This window comes from Piliocolobus tephrosceles, chromosome 18 (genome assembly GCF_002776525.5).
Source record: "Piliocolobus tephrosceles isolate RC106 chromosome 18, ASM277652v3, whole genome shotgun sequence".
Classification (NCBI taxonomy): Eukaryota; Metazoa; Chordata; class Mammalia; order Primates; family Cercopithecidae; genus Piliocolobus; species Piliocolobus tephrosceles.
Window position 1 is genome coordinate 6,439,785 of NC_045451.1, and position 21,547 is coordinate 6,461,331.

Genomic DNA, 21,547 nt, shown 5'->3' on the forward strand with positions numbered 1-21,547 from the left:
GCGGGTTTACAGAGGTTGCACACTGAGTGACTTTGTGTCCCTGCTTCACCCTTTGATGTACACGGCCTAATTGTAACGCATTTAAATGTTAACTCTCCACCCCAAAATGAACATGAGACACATGTAACATGCATGTTCATTAAGTACACATGTGTTAGTACTCCCTCATGCATATTCATAAGATCCTTCTATAAACTGTTGAATATGTATATTTGGCCAACTTGTTCAGCATAAATTCCTACTTTACCCTCCCTCCCTCCAAATGCCTGTTTCCAGCTTCTGTGGAAGTCTTTGCTTCCCAGACTGTCAGAATGGCTGTCTTGCAGGCTATAACCCTAGATAAGAAATAGTCTCCTTTTCTAGCACAGTAGGGTGACTATAGTAAAAAATAATATAATTTTACATTTTAAAATGACTAAAAGAAAGCTGGGCACAGTGACTCAGGCCTATAACCCCAGCACTTTGAAAAGTCAATGGAGGGGGATCACTTGAGGTCAGGAGTTCAAGACCAGCCTGGTCAACATGGTGAAACCCACTAAAACTACAAAACTACAGGTGTGGTGGCACACACCTGTAATCCCAGCTACTCAAGAGGTAGAGGCAGGAGAATGGCTTGATCCATGGAGGCAGAGGTTGCAGTGAGCTGAGAAAGTTCCATTGCACTCCAGCCTGGGCGACAGAGCAAGACTCCATCTCCAATTTAATAAATAAATAAATAAAATGGCTAGGATAATTGAATTGTTTGAAAACAAAGGATAATTGCTTGAGGTGATAGATACTCCATTTTACCCTGATGTGATTATTATGCATTGCATGCCTATATCCAAATATCTCATGTAACCCATAAATATATATACACCATGTATACACAAAAATTATAAATGAAAAAGTCTCCTTTCTAAATTTATAAAGTGTGTGATTTATAATAAATACTAATTTGTAATAATAAATTAATATTTTATTTTTACCTTATTTAATAATAAATTACTATTTTATTGTTAATTTATTACCAATATAATATTACTTTTAGACAATTTTTTTTTATTTTAAGCAACAGAAATACTCTGATTAAATAGAGGAGTGTTTAGAAGCTCACATAATAAGAATCAAGTTCAATAGCAAATATTCAGTAAAAACTCAAAGTGCTTATGGATACCAGACCTTCACAAAATCACACTATAGGAAGTGTGTCATCAGGGCATTGTTGTTCATTACACTATCACCATTGTCTCCATATAGCATAGTCAATCTTTGAGGATGCTATATCAACCATGAGATAATAGTTCCAGCAACAGGTTCTAAATGTTCCATTTTCTCTGAATCAGTGAGTTGATATTTATAAATCTACGTGGAGTTGTAAATTAGGAGTGCATTAGGTAAACAGCTGATTTTGGCTTGGAGTAAACTCTAGGTGAGAAATACAGTGCCATTGATGAGTCTGTAACTTTCTCTAATCAATACAGCACAACGAGCTCTTGAAATCACTTCTTTCCTGAAAGGCTTTGCACAAAATTGATGAAGGGAGATATTTGCTGATTGACATGTTTACTCCTGGAGGTTAGGCTGAGGAAATACTTTTATAGGCAAGGAAGCTTTGATTTGCAACTTAGGGATGCCAATATGAGAATGGTTAGTATGGAAATACCTGGATAGTGATAATGTGATCACTTTTAGGAGAATAAGCACATATAATATTAAAATGCAAATAGAGGAACAGGAGAGAAAGGTTGATAGTGGCAATTGTGATAACACATGATAAATGTTAGCAATTTGGTTCTCACATTATTTCTATAAAAGCATTGAACCAGGTCCATGGTTAAGAGGCAAAGTACAATTACTGTCTAAAATGATAGTTATTTTCAGAAAAGAGAGAAATGATTTATCTCCTTTTGTATCAAAATTCTCACTTATGTTCAACCTCTTCACAAATTTAACATAGGTTAATATCTTCCTTTCATGTTCTTTATTTTTGCTTAGGTATATTTCATTTATACATTGTTGGCTGCCCAATATAGTTGTTTTTTCTATTAGGTCCACACAGATAAACATTCTCCTTTTCTGTTATAGTGTCTTCTAATTAGTCAACAAACAATTTAAAATGTTATAATACAATAGAGAATCACGAAAAACAAATAATTAATGCAGAACAATTAAACCAGTCAAACTTCCAAGAATGTCAAAGAGTAGTATAAATATTCAATATAAATATTGTCTCAAGCTTTCTGTAGCACTTGCAGAAGAGTATGTTCTAATTATAAAGTCTCTTTAATAAGTTCAGTTGACCAAGTAACAGCTTTTGATGATCATTATTTAAAATGGAAGAATAAATTACTGAAAATTACATTCATACTTCAAACATTTGTCATTCTGCTCATTCACTTACATTGTTTGAATGATTTGTTTTTCTTTTTTATTCGAAAATTCACAAGAAGAGAGGAAATACTGAGGAGAAAATGGCAGGTTGTGTTTGCTGACTTTGATTGACAAAGAAGGCACCAGTAAAATCACAGTGAACTATTTGGAAAGCGAATTGCCAAAAAATAATCGTTAGTCATGCTCTTAGGCTGGTAATTGAAATTTTTGTTCAAATTGTACTTAATATTCCATCATTGTTGAACCATTCCACTGCTTATCTTGAGAGTGTTGATACCATGGAGAAAATAGGGTAAGGTGGCTGCTGAAAAGTCAGATTTAGACCCGACTTTGATTACAATCATTTTTTTTATATCCCGTGAAGGTATTATATGTTAGTGGTTGTTCTGTGCTTACTATTTTAATATTTATACAGCAACAAAGAGTAAATAAACTGTCATTTATACATGTTAAGTTGTTGACCTATGCTAAAAGTTAGCTAACACGATGAAATGGTTTGGCCGTGTCCCCACCCAAATCTCATCTTGAACTGTAATCCCATAGTCTCCATGTGTCCTGGTGGTGGACCCAGTGGGAGGAAATTGAATCATAGGGGCAATGTCTCCCACGCTGTTCTTATGATAGTGAGTTCTCATGAGATCTGATGGTTTCATAAGCGTTTGGCATTTCCCCTGTTTGTACTCATTCTCTCGCCTGCCACCCTGTGAAAAGGTGCCTTCTGACATGATTGTAAGTTTCCTGAGACCTCCCCAACCATGTGAAACTGTGAAGTCAATTAAATCTCTTTTCTTTATAACTTACCCACTCTGAAGTATTTCTTCATAGTAGCGTGATAACTGAATAATACACATAACAATTGCATGAACAAATTATAAGAAGTTTGAGGTACATCAGTTTTAAATTAAGGAAAAATGTTTAAAGAATTTTCCTCCTTAATGTTTCTTAGAGTTGAAGAGGTGTTTGTGTTTGTTTATGAATAGGTCCTATTTGCAAAAGGCACTCGAAGGTAAACATAGACTTCAACATTCTAAGGCCAAGGATGGAGCTGCGTCTGATTCATAAAGTTTCAGACACAGTGGACCAATTGACATGAGAAACTAGTCTTCCTCTGAGGCGGGTGAGGCTGCAGATTAGCACACACTCAGACTTGGTACAGAGAAACAGACTGCTTTACAAAACGTTCTCCCATTAGCCTTTGATATCCTTCAATCAACTGGGGCAGAGTGATTTCTGTGATTTCTAAACCTTCTGTCCTACTCATCTCACAGGCCATGTCCATTCTCAGAACTCATGCTTTCCTTTATTGTAACCTCTGTTCTACTACTTCTCTAAGACATTTTTTATTAGGAGCTTCATTGAGATGTAATTTATATCCCATAACATTTACATTTCAAATGTAACATCCAGTGTTTTTTAATGTAGTCACAGACTTATGCAATTACCACATCTAATTTTAGAACATTTTCACCGCCCTCTGAAAAAAACTAAATAACAATTAGCAGTCTCTCCCCATTTCTTTTCTCTGCCAAACCGCTAGCAACCATTAATTTGTTTTCCGTCTTTAGCCATTTGCCTTTCTGAACATTTCATACAAATATGATCATTTAATATGTGGTCATTTGTTAGTTTGTTTCTTTTTAAAATAAGGTCTTTTGACTGGCTTCTTTCACTTTGCATAATGTTTTCAATGTTCATCCAGATTTTAGCAGGTACACATACTTCATTCCTTTTTTATGTCTGAATGGTATTTAGTGGTATTTTTTTGCTGTTATGAATAATTCACTGTTTGGCTGCCGTAAATTTGCATGTGTAAGTCTTTTCTAGGAACATGTTTTTATTTTGGAGGATATACACATAGATGTTGAAATATTGGTTCATATAATAAATCTGTTTAAATATTTGAGGAACACTTCTTGATGGTATTGTTTGTGACACAAATCTATTATGCATAGATGTATGTATTTACATTGATTATGCTTTTGGTGTCGTATCTATCAAAGGTTATGAAGATTTACTGTTATATTTTCTTCTAAGAATTTACAATTTTACCTCTTACATTTGTCTCTGTGATCCATTTTTCAGTTAATTCTTGTGTATGGTGTGAGGTAGGAGGACAACTTTATTCTTTTCTGTGTGACAATTCAGTTTGCCAAGACTATTTATTGACAAGCCAATAAAGTGAATTGTAGCATAGAAAATATTACATTAATTATCTTGGGACCTGTATCAAAAGTCAGTTGATCATAAATGTAAGAATTATTTCTGGAATCTTACTTCTATTCCATAAGTTGATATATCTGTCTTTGTATTAGTACCGTAATGTCTTAATTGCTATAGCATTGTATTAAGTTTTGAAACAGTGTAGTATACATCCTTCACCTTTGTACTTTCTTGCCAAGTTGTTTTGACTGTTGTGGGTTTCTTGCATTCCCAGATGATTGTAAAGAGCTGTTTCTCAATTTCTGCAAACAAATGCCCGCTGAAATTTTGGTACCACTTTCATTAAATATGTAGAACAATTTGGTAAGCATTGTCATCTTTACCCCATGAACACCATATTTTGTAGTCTCTAATATCTCTTAAAACAAACAGCCCCCAAACCATGCACCCAAAATTGTCAAATACAGTCCAGCATCTTCATTTATACAAAAGAAAAGAAATCCTTTTGCATCATGCTAAGAACTGGACCCAGCTCTGAATCAAACTGTGATACGCAATATAGCTCGGAATAAAATACTCAGCTGCTTAGGTCAGACCATCCCCAATGAGGTCCACAGTGACTTCACAGTTTTCCTGATTTCACAAGCAAAGTGGTTGTGTATGTGATTTCCATTAATTTAGTTCAAGAGTGCATTCAACTCGTTTTCCCGGGAAAAAAACAAAACATTTTTTCGCCAAAATAATATAGAATCATCTACTTCTAATAAGACACCATGTGTGGTAATTTTTCCAATTTCTACACTTTCAAGATTCAATATTTTGGTTTTATTTTAACATATGTAAAAATCATAAATGTTCTTAAAATACAGAAAATGTTTTTGCTATGTAAGGACCGATACTTGCTACATGCCAGTATAGTACCACAACCATTAAATGTATATGAGAAAATTCATGATATAATCATTTCACATTCCTTTCTTCTATGTACCACTGTAGGTACCACCAAAGGTAGAAGTATATTTCTTTCAACTAGCTTGACAGTTTTATCTAAAGTAAACCATAAAGGAAATTGAAACCAAGAGTAGATAATGGTGATGCATCAGTTTTATTTTGTTTTTAGATTTTTTTTCCTCATGGATGACACAAGGCAGAAAAACTCACACCAAATAGCATAAATTTTGCTTGAGGACAAAATGGGAATTTTGCTGGGAAATAAATGTGAGCGTCTTCTAATAATGACAACAGCTGCTTCGTGAATGCCTAAACTTTTCTGGCATAGAGGAACGCCAAATAGCCTTGAGCCTGGGGATTTATAGCAGATGTAAAATTCTTAAGCAATGTTCTCATGAAGCATCTAAATGTAGATCCACATGGTTTTTCTGGTGAACCTGCCAGGGTGCATTAGGAACAAAGTGAATCCTACAGATCCTAAACAAATTATCATGCCGTATGGAATTATTTGTTGGAAACCAATTAAATTCTGTAAATTTTCTGCCAAATATAATAGTTTTAGTTTTAGAATAATTCATATGAAGCCATTTTTGAGACAATAATTAAACACCAAGCCTAATTGTCTATAAAGGTCGTATTTTTCTTGTGATAATAAAAGCAAATTATCAGCATTTAGATCTGTCAGGGGATTCTTCTGAATTTTCTAGTGTTATTCAAAGGCAATTTTAATGAATTCCTTAAGGACAAATAGTTGCTTCATAGCAAACCGTGAATGAATATATGGTGAATGAATCATGAGCAGACAAATAAATGCACATCAATAGAGTGAAATATCTATTGAGGTTCACATATCACCTCTCGCACCCACAAAGTCAGTTGTCATTCAGTGAAAGATTTGTGGTCTTCAATATTTTTGCCATCTAGTCTTAGTTTATATAAACTATAACGTTCTTCTCTTTTAAAGCTTCCCTCTGTTTTGCATTTAAGAAATAATCTTAAAAAGAAAGAAAGAATAATTTTCCATAGATTTTTGGAAATAGAGATTAGGGGGCTGGGTCTCGGGAGTTATGCAGATGGGCTTTGATTCCTCATCATAACCACGTAACAACTGTCGGTCTTCAGGCAAGTTAATCAACTTCACCAAGCCTCAGGGTTCTCATCTTTAAAATGAAAATTGCATTACTACTCAAAGTTGTTCCTAAAATTAAATGAGATAATGCAGGTAAATCATTTAGCATTGTGGCTGGCACAAATTAAATAATCAGTCAAATTTAGATATTAATTTTAGAATTCTTCTTTGTTTTTCTTGCAGTTATTTACCTTGGTAAAAGTTTTCACTTCATGACAAATGGATTTTTCACACAGGAAATATTTAAATTTTACTGATTGTGATCCCTGGTTTAACATACCATAGAAACATAACTTTTTAGGTTATCATTATCGTATCTTGAAAATGTATTTTTCAGCCAGGCGCAGAGGCTCTTGCCTGTAATCCCAGCACTTTGGGAGGCCAAGGTGGGTGGATTACTTGAGGTCAGGAGTTCGAGACTAGACTGGCCAACATGGTGAAACCCCATCTCTACTAAATATACAAAAATTAGCCAGGCGTGGTGGCACATGCCTGTAATCCCAGCTACTTCGGAGGCTTGAAGCACAGAGATCACTTAAACCCGCGAAGCAGAGGTTGCAGTGAGCCAAAGTCGCAGCTCTACACTCCAGCCTAGGCAACAGAGTGGAGACTCCGTCTCAAAAAAAGTAAAAAGAAAATGTATTTTTCTTTCCTCTTGCTTCACACTATTTTCAAATTACTGCAAATTTAATTCGTTACTGCCTATTTATCCATCTGGCATCTTATTTCACTCATTCTCACTGAGTTGAAATGAATGGTCATATTAAGCTAAGCTCTCAGGCTTACACATGTGAATGTCTGACTTGCATTAGTAAAACTAATGATTCTAATTCCATATTGCTTTGATTATAAACTAAACAAAAACCCTGACATTATTACATTAGGAAAGCTGTTTTGCTAAAAACAAGAGCAATATTATATCAGAATTGAATTAATAAGTACAAATGTTTTAATGGCCATTACAACAGCACAAAGAAAAACAAATGTAAATATTTTAATAATACAAACTATAATTAACGCTGTGTATTTTAACTCTTTCTATCTGATAGAGTGACAAACTCTTGAGCATGTTGGCCTGTGTGCAAAGACCCATTGATCTGGTTTTTTCCCCCACGCATTTGAAAAACGATGCATTTTGCCAAAGTATAAAATTATAAGATATAGAACTAAATTTTGGTTACCCAAAGGCTAGAGATTTGATATGCTATGAATAATCATGTTGCTGTTCACTATTATAAGGATTTATATCTTGGAAAGTATCTTATCAATTACATCATTTCTTCCTTACAAGTTTTTAGGTGTGCAGGAGTGCTCATCCTGTCATTTTTTCATAATGAGTAAAACAAGCTCCTTAGGCCCTGAACTAATAGTAATCACAAGCTTCAGTGAAAGGAGCATGACTGGAACCCACCTGCATGACTCTTTTCATTATATCACACTCACTCTTTGATTAAAAAGAATGTACAACTAAATATATTTGTTGAAAACAATTTTTATTGAAGAACATGCAAAGAATATTACCCATTCTTGCCAGGTACAACAGCATATTTAGCCTGTGTTTAATGTATATATCGTGTGATTAGAACATTAGAACAACAGTAAGATTGAAAAGGAACTCTGTGATGTTTACCTGCTGAGAACAAAAGTAATGAGAATCACTGCTCAACTGATAACATCAAAACTTTATAGATTCACCCATCTTTGCATTACTGTAGCCTAATTTCCAACTTTATACTAAGTGTCAAGCCTCTGTCTTTAGTCCTAATAATTCCTCTTAAGTCCACATCTATATATACAGGTTCAAATCAAATTTCTTTCTGTGTGTGTCACAGGAACCCAGTCTCAACATTTCCATACCTCAGGTCATTTTTATACCTCCTCTTTCAGAGCCTGACTGAGTTCTGTGGAGCCCATACTACCTGTGATTCAAGCCAGGAACCTTGAAATCTCCCCGAACAACTTCTACAGTGTCCAATCATACTTGTAATTACTCCCCACACTCAGCAGGTTCTACCCCCAAATCATTTCTTTTCTCTATCCTCTCTTTCCTGGCTTTATAATATGACTTAGTTCAAACCCTAATCACTGACTTATTCAGAGTCCCTTAACGGGTTAATTCCTACTGTGATCAACAACTTTAAAGAAAGGCAGTAGGGCCGGGCGTGGTGGCTTACGGCTGTCATCCCAGCAGTTTGGGAGGCCCGGGTGGGGGAATCACGAGGTCAGGAGATCGAGACCAGCACGGCTAACATGGTGAAACCCCGACTTCTACTAAAAATACAAAAAATTAGCCAGGTGTGGTGGTGGGCACCTGTAGTCCCAGCTACTCAGGAGGCTGAGGCAGGAGAATGGCCTGAACCCAGGAGGTGGAGCTTACAGTGAGCCAAGATTGTACCACTGCACTCCAGCCTGGGTGAGACTCTGTCTCAAAAAAATAAAAATAAAAATAAAAAAATAAAAAAGAAAGGCAATGGCCATCCCAAATTGCTGAAGCCTTTGCTAAAAGCACAGACAGAAAACAACATTATGGTGATGTTTGTGTTAAACAAATGTTGTTGATTCTGGGACACAGGTCAGATGGCAGATAATCAAACTCAAAGGTTGATGCCAGGGTGGCTGGGTCATCACTAAGGCCAAATCACAACTTTAGTCTCATGGGAACACAGATCTTGGGTTTGGAAAGTGCACAGACCTGGGCATGGGAATGGACATAGGGTAATTTTAAGATGACTAGAGGTTCCTCAAACCCTAAAGTACCACTGAACCTTGTTTAAAGCTAAAATGGCTCCTAAACGATAGAGAAGTTCCTCAGTTATCTCCACCAACTCAAGATCCTATCAGCCTGTTGAGGGCCTCACAGGCCTCTCGGTTTGTACGTGATGTGCCTACAGTGGTGATGGGGACTGATGAGAGTCACAGTTCCCATTGGAGGAGGGCAAGCTGCCACTGGGTGTCAGGTGCTGGAGTAAATATCCAGTCACATGTGCACCTGTATCCTATGGATATTGGCTTCCACTCATGCAACTTCCTGCTCCTTTGTTTTCCATTCCTGACTACATTTGAATCTTTCTTGGATTTCCAGGAAACATCTGACTGCTTTCCTGTGCCACTTCATACCCAAGAGAAGCTCAGCGAGATCCTTTAAGGTCCTTTATGCTCATTATAATAGTACATGAATAGGTAAATTTACCGCTACTCCCTGTACTTCTCGGATAATGCACAAATAGTAAGACAGTCTCACAACCAGCAGCCTAGACAACCCAAATATGTGAAACCACAACAGCCTGATCTCCCGGACCTGTTCTGACTTCTTGAGCCTTAAATCTCCAAGCCTCTTTGAATGTTTCACCCACAGCCTTTCCTTTGGGATCTGGCATGGGACAGGAAGGGCAGAGAAGGGCCTGAGGCTTTTACTCCACCACAGTCTAGGGCGGTGGGTGGCAAACTTTTTCTGCAAAGGGTCAGCTGGTAGATAGTTTCAACTTTGTAGTCTCGTCACAACTGCTCTACTCGACTCTGCCGCTGGAGTGTGAATGCAGTCATGAATAAAAGAATGAAAGTTTTCCAGTGACACTTTAGTCACAAAAACAGTCTGCAGCTGTGTCCGGCCCGTAGGCTTTGGTTTGCTGGCCTGCGGGCTCCTAGAAGGCTGGGACTTTATCCCTCTATGAGGGAAAGCAGGTTTTGGGGTATTCTCCCAAATCTTTATACCTTATGTCTGTGTCACTTTTTAAATTAAAAGTAAAATTTAGGCCAGATTCCATGACTCACACCTATAATCCCAACATTTTGGGAGGCTGAGGAGGGAGGGTCGCTTGGTTCCAGGAGTTTACAACCAGACTGGGCAACATAGCAAGACCCAGTCTCTACAAAAAGGAAAAAAAAAAATAGAAAAATTAGCAGAGCATGGTGGTGTGCATCTGTAGTCCCAGCTACTAGGGAGGCTGAGGTGGGAGGATTGCTTAAGCCCAGGAAGTTGAGGCTGCAGTGAGTCATTATTACACCAGTGTACTCCAGACAGGGGGACAGAGTGAGATCCTGTCACACAAAAAGGTAAAAATAAAATAAAATAACTAAAAATGCGCATCTTGTTTCTCTCTGTATTGTCATAACAGTCTTCTCTGAGGCTACAAGATATGTTGCCAACTCAAGGACCAGGGCAAAGACCACAGGAAAATCCATAGACCCAAATATCAAATATTTCCCTAATGCGCTATTTTCATCTTAACATTCTTTCTTTCTCACTATTACTTTTCTTGAAAATTTCTTTACATGATAAACTCTGCTTTGAATTTAGGACTGAGTATTTCTGGCTGCTCTCCAAGCCCTTGAGGAAAACACTTGGAGTCAATCTCATCCCTTTGATGCAGTGCTGAGTAACGAAGTATTTCCATGTCTAAATAAGAGCCGAACTGTATAATTAAATTCTTTCCAGATTGTATTAAATATCTTGATATAGAATAATAGTGACAACTTTGTTTATGTAGTTTTTCTCATTGTTGTTTTAGAAAATTTTTTTATAACATGTCTCATTCATCCTAAAAAAAAATAGCCTTATACTAAGTTCAAACATTTTTGTTCCCGCTGTTTTAAAAATTAAAATGTTCTTGAACACAGGTGTTCAAGGCTGCAGTGAGCTATGATCGTGCCATTGCACTCCAGCCTGAGTGACAGAGCAAGACCCTGTATCAAAAATAAAATGAAATATTTATCTCATCATCAGTTACTCAGTCTGTGAAACAAATAAAAGGCCATGTTTATTTAGATTATATGCTAATGGTTTTAGGGATAATTACAGATGATACACACATAATATATATCAATTATACTTTATCAAAAATCAGTGATTCCTCAAATTATTCCTAACTCATGGAATATTAAATACTCATTTGCTATCTGATGATTTTAGCAATTATTCAAAACATATTGAAGATTTATCTCACTGTGGTTTTAAACCAAGAACAATAAAGGGAGTTAATAGCTTTTTGATTGTTCCCTAAAACATTTACTCATTTTCAACTGAAGAACTAACTACTTAAAATATAAAATGTGTATATCTCCAACTACACTTTGAGCTTTTTGATATCAGATCATTGTTTTTACTTACTCCTGATTTTTTCAATAACTAGAAGAGCTCCTATAAGATAGAGGATAATAAAAATAAATAAATAAATAAAATTCTTAAGTAATTTTCAAAGAAGGTGGGATATATCAAATTAAAATTTTGGAGGTTTTGCAGTTATTAGTAGACACAATTTCTAGATTGCCTTTTGTTTTTGATTTTGTTTTTACATAAAGTATATCACTAGGAATTTCCAATTTCAGTTTATTTAAAGAGAAGTGATAAGGGCTTTGTGAAACAATCTAAATATATCTTTTAGTTCTTTACATTTAACAAGAAAATTACCAACCTAATTTAGTTAAGTTTTTCTAGGTCAGTCAGCTTAGTTTTCATAGAATTATGTTTTACACTTACATTGCACTACCACATATAATAATCAAAATTAAAATAATAAGTATAACTGGTAGAAAGTGGTAGGAGAATACAATGGCTATTAAGAAGCTGATAATTCATCTTTTGCGAGCAAAGATGTACAAAGTTCTAGAAATAAACTTGTGAGTCTTGATAATTCTGCATATGAAAATGGAAAGCCCCAGTTTACTCAAAATATCAGTTTAAAGGAGACTGGCTAAGCAAAATTTTACTATTCATAAGACTGGGAGTTTACAACAGGCCTTGTGATTAAATCATACTAAATGGTGTTTTGGTTTAATGAATAAGAACTGATATGGTCTATGTACGTTTGAAATTGGACATTTTCAAAATGTTCAAGATATGATATTTTAAATTATACTCAAAATCTTGTCAGTCAAGAAGATTGTATTTATAGACATGCAAATATTCTGAAAAGTAATTCAATTGTAATTCAATATTAACTTACTAATTCCCATTCTAGAGATTTTAGAAGATGAAAAAAAGAAAAATACATTGGACTCTGAAACATTCTACGTGAAAATGGAATGTGTGGTTAGTGTGGCATTAGAATAACTCAGGCTTTGGACTTCGGGGCATAAAATCCATTTCCTCCCACACCAGTCTCTGAAACTTAAATGATTCATTATTTCCAGTTGCAAATGCCATCAGAAAAGGATTGTTTTTCTTTCTAATAACACCAATAATGTAGTTTACCATTGTGAATAAACTGCCTTAAGCTTTCCCCAAATAAAATAAATACAAATGCTCCTCAACTTACGATGATGTTATGTTCCAGTAAAACCACCGAAAGTTGAAAATACCATCGGTCAAAATACATTTAATACACCCAACCCACCAAACATCACAGCTTATCTCAGCCCGCTCTTAAACATGTTCAGAACACTTACATTAGCTCACAGTTGGACAAAATCATCTACCACAAAACGTATTTTATAACAATGTGTTGACTAGGTCATGTAATTTATTGAATACTCTACTGAAAGTGAAAAACTGAAAGGTTGTATGGGTATTTGAAGTATAATTTCTACTGAATGTGTATCACTTTCACATTATCGTAAAGTTGAAAAATTGTAAGTCAAATCATTATAAATCAGCGACTGTCTGTACTGACGTTTTAGATTTAGTTTTGCTGTTTTACTATCTCGAGTAATATGTTGCCTTCCAAATCCCAATAATCATTCCTAGAATATCCTCTGCTTACAGGACTGTAATTGTTCCCCAAAGGAAAACCACTAGTTGTTATGAAACCACGAGAATTTTTTAGATTATTATTTAAAATCATTTTCTCAGATGCCTTATTTTCTCCTCTCAATATTAACCTGAAATAAAAAGAAATGCCACCATGTTAAATCCCTTCTTCTGCCTGGATTTTTATTTTATTTTATTTACTGGGCAGATTCATTTTATAAAGCTGCATTCAAACAAAATAATTTGTAAGTAATCAAGTTTGATTAAAATCTGTATTGTGATTATGCTGAAACAACCAAAAACCAATACAAATTATAAGACCTTAACTGTTATTAGTCTACTTTAGATTGTTTTAAATCTCTTCAGATGTCACTTCATTGTCAATCTTTCCCATGTGGGAAGCTGTGGTAACGGTTTTTTTCTAGCTTATTGATTGCTTTTGGTCAACTGACGTAAGTGTTTCAGTTTTGTTAATTGGCTGACCTTGTATTGAACATTTGTTAGTAATATCTTAAAAGTATCAAAATGTATTGGCCTGGTTACCACAATTCAGGAAATGCTATTTTATATCTTCACTTTAACACATAATACACAAAATGTTTTTCTCCAATCAAGAGTTTTATTGTACTTATGTATCACCCTAATTTTTAAAAATTATGTTGATTGAGGTCAGAATTTGAATAACCTTGGAAGTAACTGAGCAGTCAGTACATTGCACTTATTGCAAAATGTGAAATAGCTGGTGATATAGTGAGAATTCAGACAATATCCCATTTCATTTTCATACCATCTCTCTTAAAAATGTATTTTTTTCCTATATTGTTTTGAGATTTCTTCAACTCAGGAGTTGCTTTATAACTAAACGTATTTAAAATATTATAGCTTTAAATAAAGTCCAAAATATCTTCAAGCTAGGTTGTGAATTCTCAGATAGAAAGTCCTAATATCCTCCCACTGAAATGCGTTTAAGTATGTTAATGTTTGCGAAATATTGATTAGTCTCTTGTGTTCTTTTTCCCTGTCTGGGCCTGCGTTTCAAAATTGCCAGTGAACCACATTCAGGGACAAACTTTGTTAAACTCTTGTCATAGAATAAACCACTCGTGTATTAGCGCTACTACAGATACTCCCAATAGCTGAAATTATTGAATAAGTGAAGCTGAGTAACTTGCAATAACTGAGAAGAGAAACAGAAAAATCCTCTGTTAAAGGATTTATGGGATGCTATTAAGTGAATACATGTTTGCATTATAGTAATTCCAGAGGAAAAACAGAGGGATAAGAGCACAGAAAATATATTTCATAAAATAATAGCTGAAAATTTCACAAGTCTTGGAACAGATGTGAACATCCAGATTCAGGAAGCCTGAAAGAACTTCAGTTAGATTCAACCCAAAAAGAAACTCTTCAAGGCACATTTTAATTAAACTGTCAAAGACAGAGAATTCTAAAAGCTGCAAGGGAAAAAGTCAAGTCACAGAAAAGGGAATCTGCCATCAAATGATTAGAAGATTTCTTAGCAGAAACCTGGCAAGCCTGAAGAGAATGGTATGATACATTCACCGTACTCAAAGAACTGCCCCAAAACAAAAAACTATCACCAATACTAGATCTAGCAAAGTTATCCTTTAGAAATGAAGGGGAAATAAAGAACTACCTGGACAAGCAGAATCTGAGGGAATTCATCATCACTAGACCGGTCATACAAAAAGTGCTTAAGAGAATGCTACAACTGAATAAATAAATAAATACATACATACATATACATACATACATACATACATACTAAAATAAAAACATATGCAAGTATAAAACTCACCAGTAGAGGTGACTTTATAAATCAAACTTGGAATACTCCAGTGATGTTTGGTTCTATGTAAATCTTAAATTTCTGCAGTATGAAGGTTAAAAGTTGATATGGTCAAAAATAACAACAGCTAATTTTAGCAGCTAATGAAAACAAAATATACATGCAAACTAAGGCAACAAAAATATAAATTATGAGGATAGAGAAAAAGTCTAGAATATTCTTATGTGAGTAATGTTACCAGTTTAAAAAACAAGTCTGTTATATATCCAAGATTCTTTATGTTAGCCTCATGGTAACCACAAAGAAACAAATTACTGCAGATATACAAACAAAAAAGAAAAATGAAACAAAACTTAGCATCACAGAGAACCACCAGTCCATAGAGGCAAACACGAAGAGTGGAAGAGAGGGACAAAGATCTACAAAACGCACACACCAACTGGGTAGGCTCAAATCCAAAGCAATATGAAATGCTGGTAGAAATGTGGTGATTTAGAAATTCATCCATTGCTTGAGTGAAGGTGCAATGCTACAGTTACTCTGAAAGAGTGCAGCAGTTTCTTATAATGGTGAAGAGAGTCTTACCACACTAGCAATTGTACTTCAGGGTATATACCCAATTGATTGAAATCTTTTTTCACACAAAAACTTGCAGGTGAAATATTTTAGCAGCTTTATTCTTAATCACCAAAGACTGAAAGCACTCAACATGTTCTTTTAGGTAAATGGATTTTTTAAAAACCTGGTACATTCATACAATGAAATATTATTTCAGCAATAAAAAGAAATTAGCCATTAAGTCATAAAAAGACATGGAGGAAGCTTAAGTGCTCATTGCTCAGTTAAATAAATCAGTCTGAAAAGTTTACATAATATATGGTTCCAAATATGTCTCATTCTAGAAAAGACAAAACTATAGACACTATAGAAAGATGGTTTCTAAGAGGGAAGGGATGAAGGATAACTATGTGAAGCAGAGGGAATTTTCAGAGCAGGATAATTATTCTCTATGATACCGTAATTGTAGATATATGATATTTTGCATTGTCAAAACTTGTAGACCTTCACAGCACAAAGAATGAACCATCATGTATTCAATTAAAAATAAAAACCATTTAGGAGGTCAGAGGCTCTCAGGAAGGAATGTAGATTCTAACAAGGTGATCAAACTGTTACAAATTTATGAAATGATATCCCCAAAGAAGGTGGAGGGAAATATGCTGACCTAAGTCATTTTAGAAATGCATGTATAAAAATGAAGAAGGAACTGTTCATAAGCACTGTATTCTCATTTCAAAAGTAATATCCACCAGGGATCTGGGTTAATAATTCTGATACTGCTATACACGTATCTAAAATTAAGCAATTAATTAAATAGGTAGTGAGTGGTGGGAGCTGGATTTCTCACAGCTGGAGTGAGAATTTACTGATTAGCAATATGAGGAGACTAGAATGATCCAGGTGGTAAGGTATTATGATTGGAGACATTGTTGTGAGCCCAAGTTAGGCCTAACGTAGCTTCAGATGGTTAAATAGAAAAGCTTATAAATATGTGTAATGTCTGGGTTATCATAATTGCATGTTCCCTTATTATGTCAGTTAAGAGGGCCTAGAAACTATAAATTCCTAAGAATAACAAGTACACCCAGCAGATGTTAGTTTCCTTCACTTTTTTAATATAAGGAACCAGAGCTCATGAAATAAATGACTGATTCTAGAGCTTGGGTAGGAAATATAAAAGATGAGCCTGGAGCGCTTTGTAGTGCCAGAAAGTAACAAACTGAAACAAACAAACAGTACAACTCCAAACTCCCACAAAACTGAACCAATTTGAGAGACACAAAAAACAACACTATACTGTTATCTGTACCCAAAGCGTAAGATAACTATCCACGAGCTATAGTGAAATCAATAAATAAGTTGTAAATTAATGCCAGGAGAAAAGATGAGCCTCCCTTAGAATTAATTCATGTATACATTCCATCTTCAAGGAGTAGAAACTTGTAAAGAGCAACAAAAAAGCGCAACTGGACAATAGCGTTTGTCAGGTTTCTCCCTAAAATCCATAACCTCAGCCTAATTGTATGAAAAAAAAAAAATTAAACAAACTCCATTTGTCAAATATTCTGAAAACACTGACCAGTCCTCCAAAAAACTGCCAAGGACACTGAAAACAAGGACAACCTATGAAACTGTCACAGCCAAGAGGAGCTTAAGGAGACAAAATGACCATAAGTATACGGGAAACTAGATGAGATAATGAAACAACAAAAGAACATTAGATAAAAACCAAGGACATGTGACTATGCTATAGACTTTTGTTAGAAACTAATGCATTGATTTTGAGTCAACAGATATTACCAACATACCACATGAATGTAAGCTGTTAATAATAGGAAAATTGAATGTGGGATATATAAAATTTCTTTATAACTAGTAAAAATCTTGAAGTCAATTTAAAAAATACATTTAATTCAATATATAAATTATTACTCAAAATGTAATTAATGTGATACACTAATAAAGAAATCTTTTATATTATGTTTTCACATTGTTTTAAAAATTTGTCAGCCTGAGAAGCATAGTGAGAACTCATCTCTACACAAACATTTTAAAAATCAGCTGGACATGGTTGTGCTTACCTGTAATACCAGCTACTCAGGAGGCTGAGGTGAGGGAATCTCTTGAGCCCAGGAGTTTAATGTGACTGTGAGTTATGATCACACCATTGCAGCCTGGAAGACAGAGTGAGATTCTGTCACTAATAAAAATTTGAAAATAAAAGTAAAATACTCATTGAACACTTTAATATTTATCATTCACTTAAAATACTTGACTTGTATGTAAATTTTATAAATTCATAGCCAAAATGTGTTGATTCATATACCCATTTTGCTGCAAACATAATTAAAATTTCCCAATGACTCAAAGTGACAGTTTTATCTTTAAATTTAAATTTAAATAAAATAAAATGAAAATATAAGGTCTTCAGTTGCCCTAGCCACAGTTCAAGTGGTCCATAGTCACTACTATTGGACAGCGTAAGTTCAGAGTATGCAAACAATGGCTATTAAAAAGGTTCATGATACATTCTGATACGAACACTCAAATAATGTTATCTGCAACAAATATTTATTTTAAAATAATGTGGTAGGTTGTTAAGAAATGACATTAGTCACAGATTTTGATTGCTACTTAATCCGCTTTGATATATTTGATTGTGAATACTTAAAGATTTTTAAATGCTGATATTTAGTTCTCTTTGGAAGCTACTTAGTATTAAACAATTTGCAAAATCTAAATTCCCAACATTGAATTTCCTAATACAGGACTGTATAGTCTTAAAATTTTATTCAACAGGAATCCTATGAAGCAAAGAATCTTTCTTTATTGAGTTTATAGAAAACAGTAAAAATTATAGATTATGTGAACAGCTCTGTTTTGAGACACAGAGGCAATGTATTGGCATTAAAGTAGAAGTTCTATCTTATCAATTGAGGATAACTTTGTATCATAGCTGTCTTTTATTCTTAATTTCATATTATTCTTAGTTTCATGTTAATTTTGAAGAATATAGCTTCAAAGATACGTTTGGACCTAGCACTTTGAGAGGCTGAGGTGATTGGATTGCTTGAGGCCAGGAGTTTGAGATAAGTCTGGGCAGCATAGCAAAACCCCATCTCTACTAAAAACACAAAAATTAGCCAGACATGGTGGCATGCTCCTGTAATCCCAGCTACTCGGGAAGCTGAGGTGGGAGGATTGATTGAGCATAGGACGTGGAGGTTGCAGTGAGCTGAGATCACACCACAGCTTCAGCCTGGGAGACTGAATGACACCCGGTCTCAAAAAAGAAGACAGAAAAAAGACGAAAGACAGAAAGAAGACATTTGGAAATTTTGTAAAGAGTGGAAGTGTATCCTAAAATATTGTTTCTAGAAATATTAGACTGTTGGGTTAGAGCAGTTGGTTATATATTACACATATATGTTATACATATATTATATATTATACATATATTATATGTTATACATATATATATATTAACTGTCAGCCATTTTACAGATAATGCTGCATCTTGGTACTACTGGTGTTAATTTAAAGAAAGAATGCAAAATACTATTACTATAAAGATTAGAGTTCATTAAGAAAATTAAAAATAAATGTGAGTAATATGAAACATACCTTCACCTGTGTTTATATATTATTTGGCCTACCAAATCGCATATGATTAAAATAATACAACGATTTAAATAATACCTTGACATATTTTATCAAGGCAGTTAAGCATCTGGGAAATACAGCTAAATAGATTTGACTCGATGCATTGTCTGTAGACGCTATAGGATAAGGCAATAATTATACCTTATAATTTCACTTTTCTTCCAAATTCATACTGTTATTATGCCAAGTCCTTTTATACTTTCTATATAATGAGTTTGCTGTGACAAGCCTCCTCTTGAAACTTAGGCTGTAATGCATTTACTGGCTGCAACATGAAACTTATTTTACTTTCGCAGCACTTTTTCTCATTAAAGTGCACATTTTTCTGTGGATCCTGCTGGGTCCCATGATTTATGAATATGATTCTGACAGATGACTGTATTGTATTTATATTTGAAAGTGAATTAGCAGTTAGAATAATTATAATGTTAGCATAACTGCAACTTAGGTGTATTTAATAAAATTTCACTTTGAAAATAACTGTTTGAGCTTCACCTCAAAGTGTCTATCTCAGCAAGGAGTCTTTAGCAAATCATAGCATACATTACTTCATTAATTTGGTGTCACTCTTAGAATGCTTTCCAAACCTGCCAAACTTTTCCCGGTACAAGATTTTACTAAAGGACTTGTCGCTACCCTGCTGGTCGCTACAGGCAAGGCAAAGACATCCCCACAGTATCGAATGCCGGACCTCCACGTTGCATACCTCTACTGCATCATTTTGAAAGCATGCTCTTCCCCTTCAATAAAGAAAAGCATAGAGATACCTTTGGGAATGGCAACGCAGGAGCTCTATAGTAGAATCTTTCTGGAACTACAAAATGATAACGTGATGACTGTAACATAAAGACTATTTATATTGCAGATAAAGTCTCCAAAGTTAAAAGAAAAAAGTGCTTGGGCAATTCTCTATTTATTATAAGATAATGCTAGGTTAGTGAAAGACAACAGAGAAGTCAGCATATGTTAACAAAGAAAATTGGAAGCAAGCAAAGAACATCACTTTTAAAATAATGCCACATTTTATGAAAAAAGACTGTATTTAAAACAATTTTTTAATCAATGATATACTAGAAATTGAATTATTAGTCAAACTCAGTTTTTTTCTTTCTTTCTAGTACTTAAAAATCTATTTATTCACCTAATTTAGTACCCTTAATATTTTTCCAGTAATATTATTGGAAAGAAAACACTAGATAATATGGCTTCATGAGAGAGAATATTTTTAAAAATTCTCATCAAAAGAATTACAAAGCCAGGTAGACAGTAAGTAGCAACAGTTTTAAACTGCTCTGTAGAATATATCCATAAAAACAAACTGGCCCTTTGAATGTAAAAGCTTGTGCTATAAGGGATAATAAATACAATATAAATTAAAATAAATAAATTTAAATACACAAGCTTAAATCAGAAGTATAACTAACTAATTAACCCTCAAATTCATTTTCTGAATATATGTATGCCTGATATTTGGAGAACTTTTTTCCAAGATGATAAAGCTGTCATAAAATCCCTACTTTAAAAAATTTTATATAAATTATCGTGGAACGAGTGCAATTTTGTTACATATGTGGTGGTCACCTCAGGAGTTTAGGGTATTCCTCACCTGAATAACGTACATTGTATTCAGTAAGTAATTTCTCAGCATCCACCTCCTCTCACTTCTGCCCTTCCAAGTCTCCGGGGTCCTTCGTCACACTCTGTACATCCAGGTGTACACCCTTTTTCACACCCTCTTATGAGTGAGAACATGTGATATTTGTATTTCTGTAACTTTCATGGTTACTTTTAATTTTCAGTCTCTTCTTCTATTGTCTCCTTCTAAGAAGTATATGCTCTGCCACTAGATGGTGATATGAAGTTAAAGCAGCTTTATTGTCCCTATAAAGACAAAATCCCTAAAAAAGTATATAGCCAACAAAGCTAGTTTTAAATGAAAAACTGCATTAATTTAACTTGCATTAATCTCTCCAAATCTTAACTAATAATTAAGACAAATTCAAATTGTATATTCATTACATGTTTATTTGTGACTTAGAATGGATTTCTTATATAAATTATATTTTGGAACATTAATTAGTTTGCATGTGTATAAAAAGTATATATATAGTATAGTTGAATCATCTGTATCAACATACCGATACTTAAGTGTACATATTACTACAAAAGATGGTTCTTCAACAGGAACCCGTTGTAATTACAAAGAGAAATATAT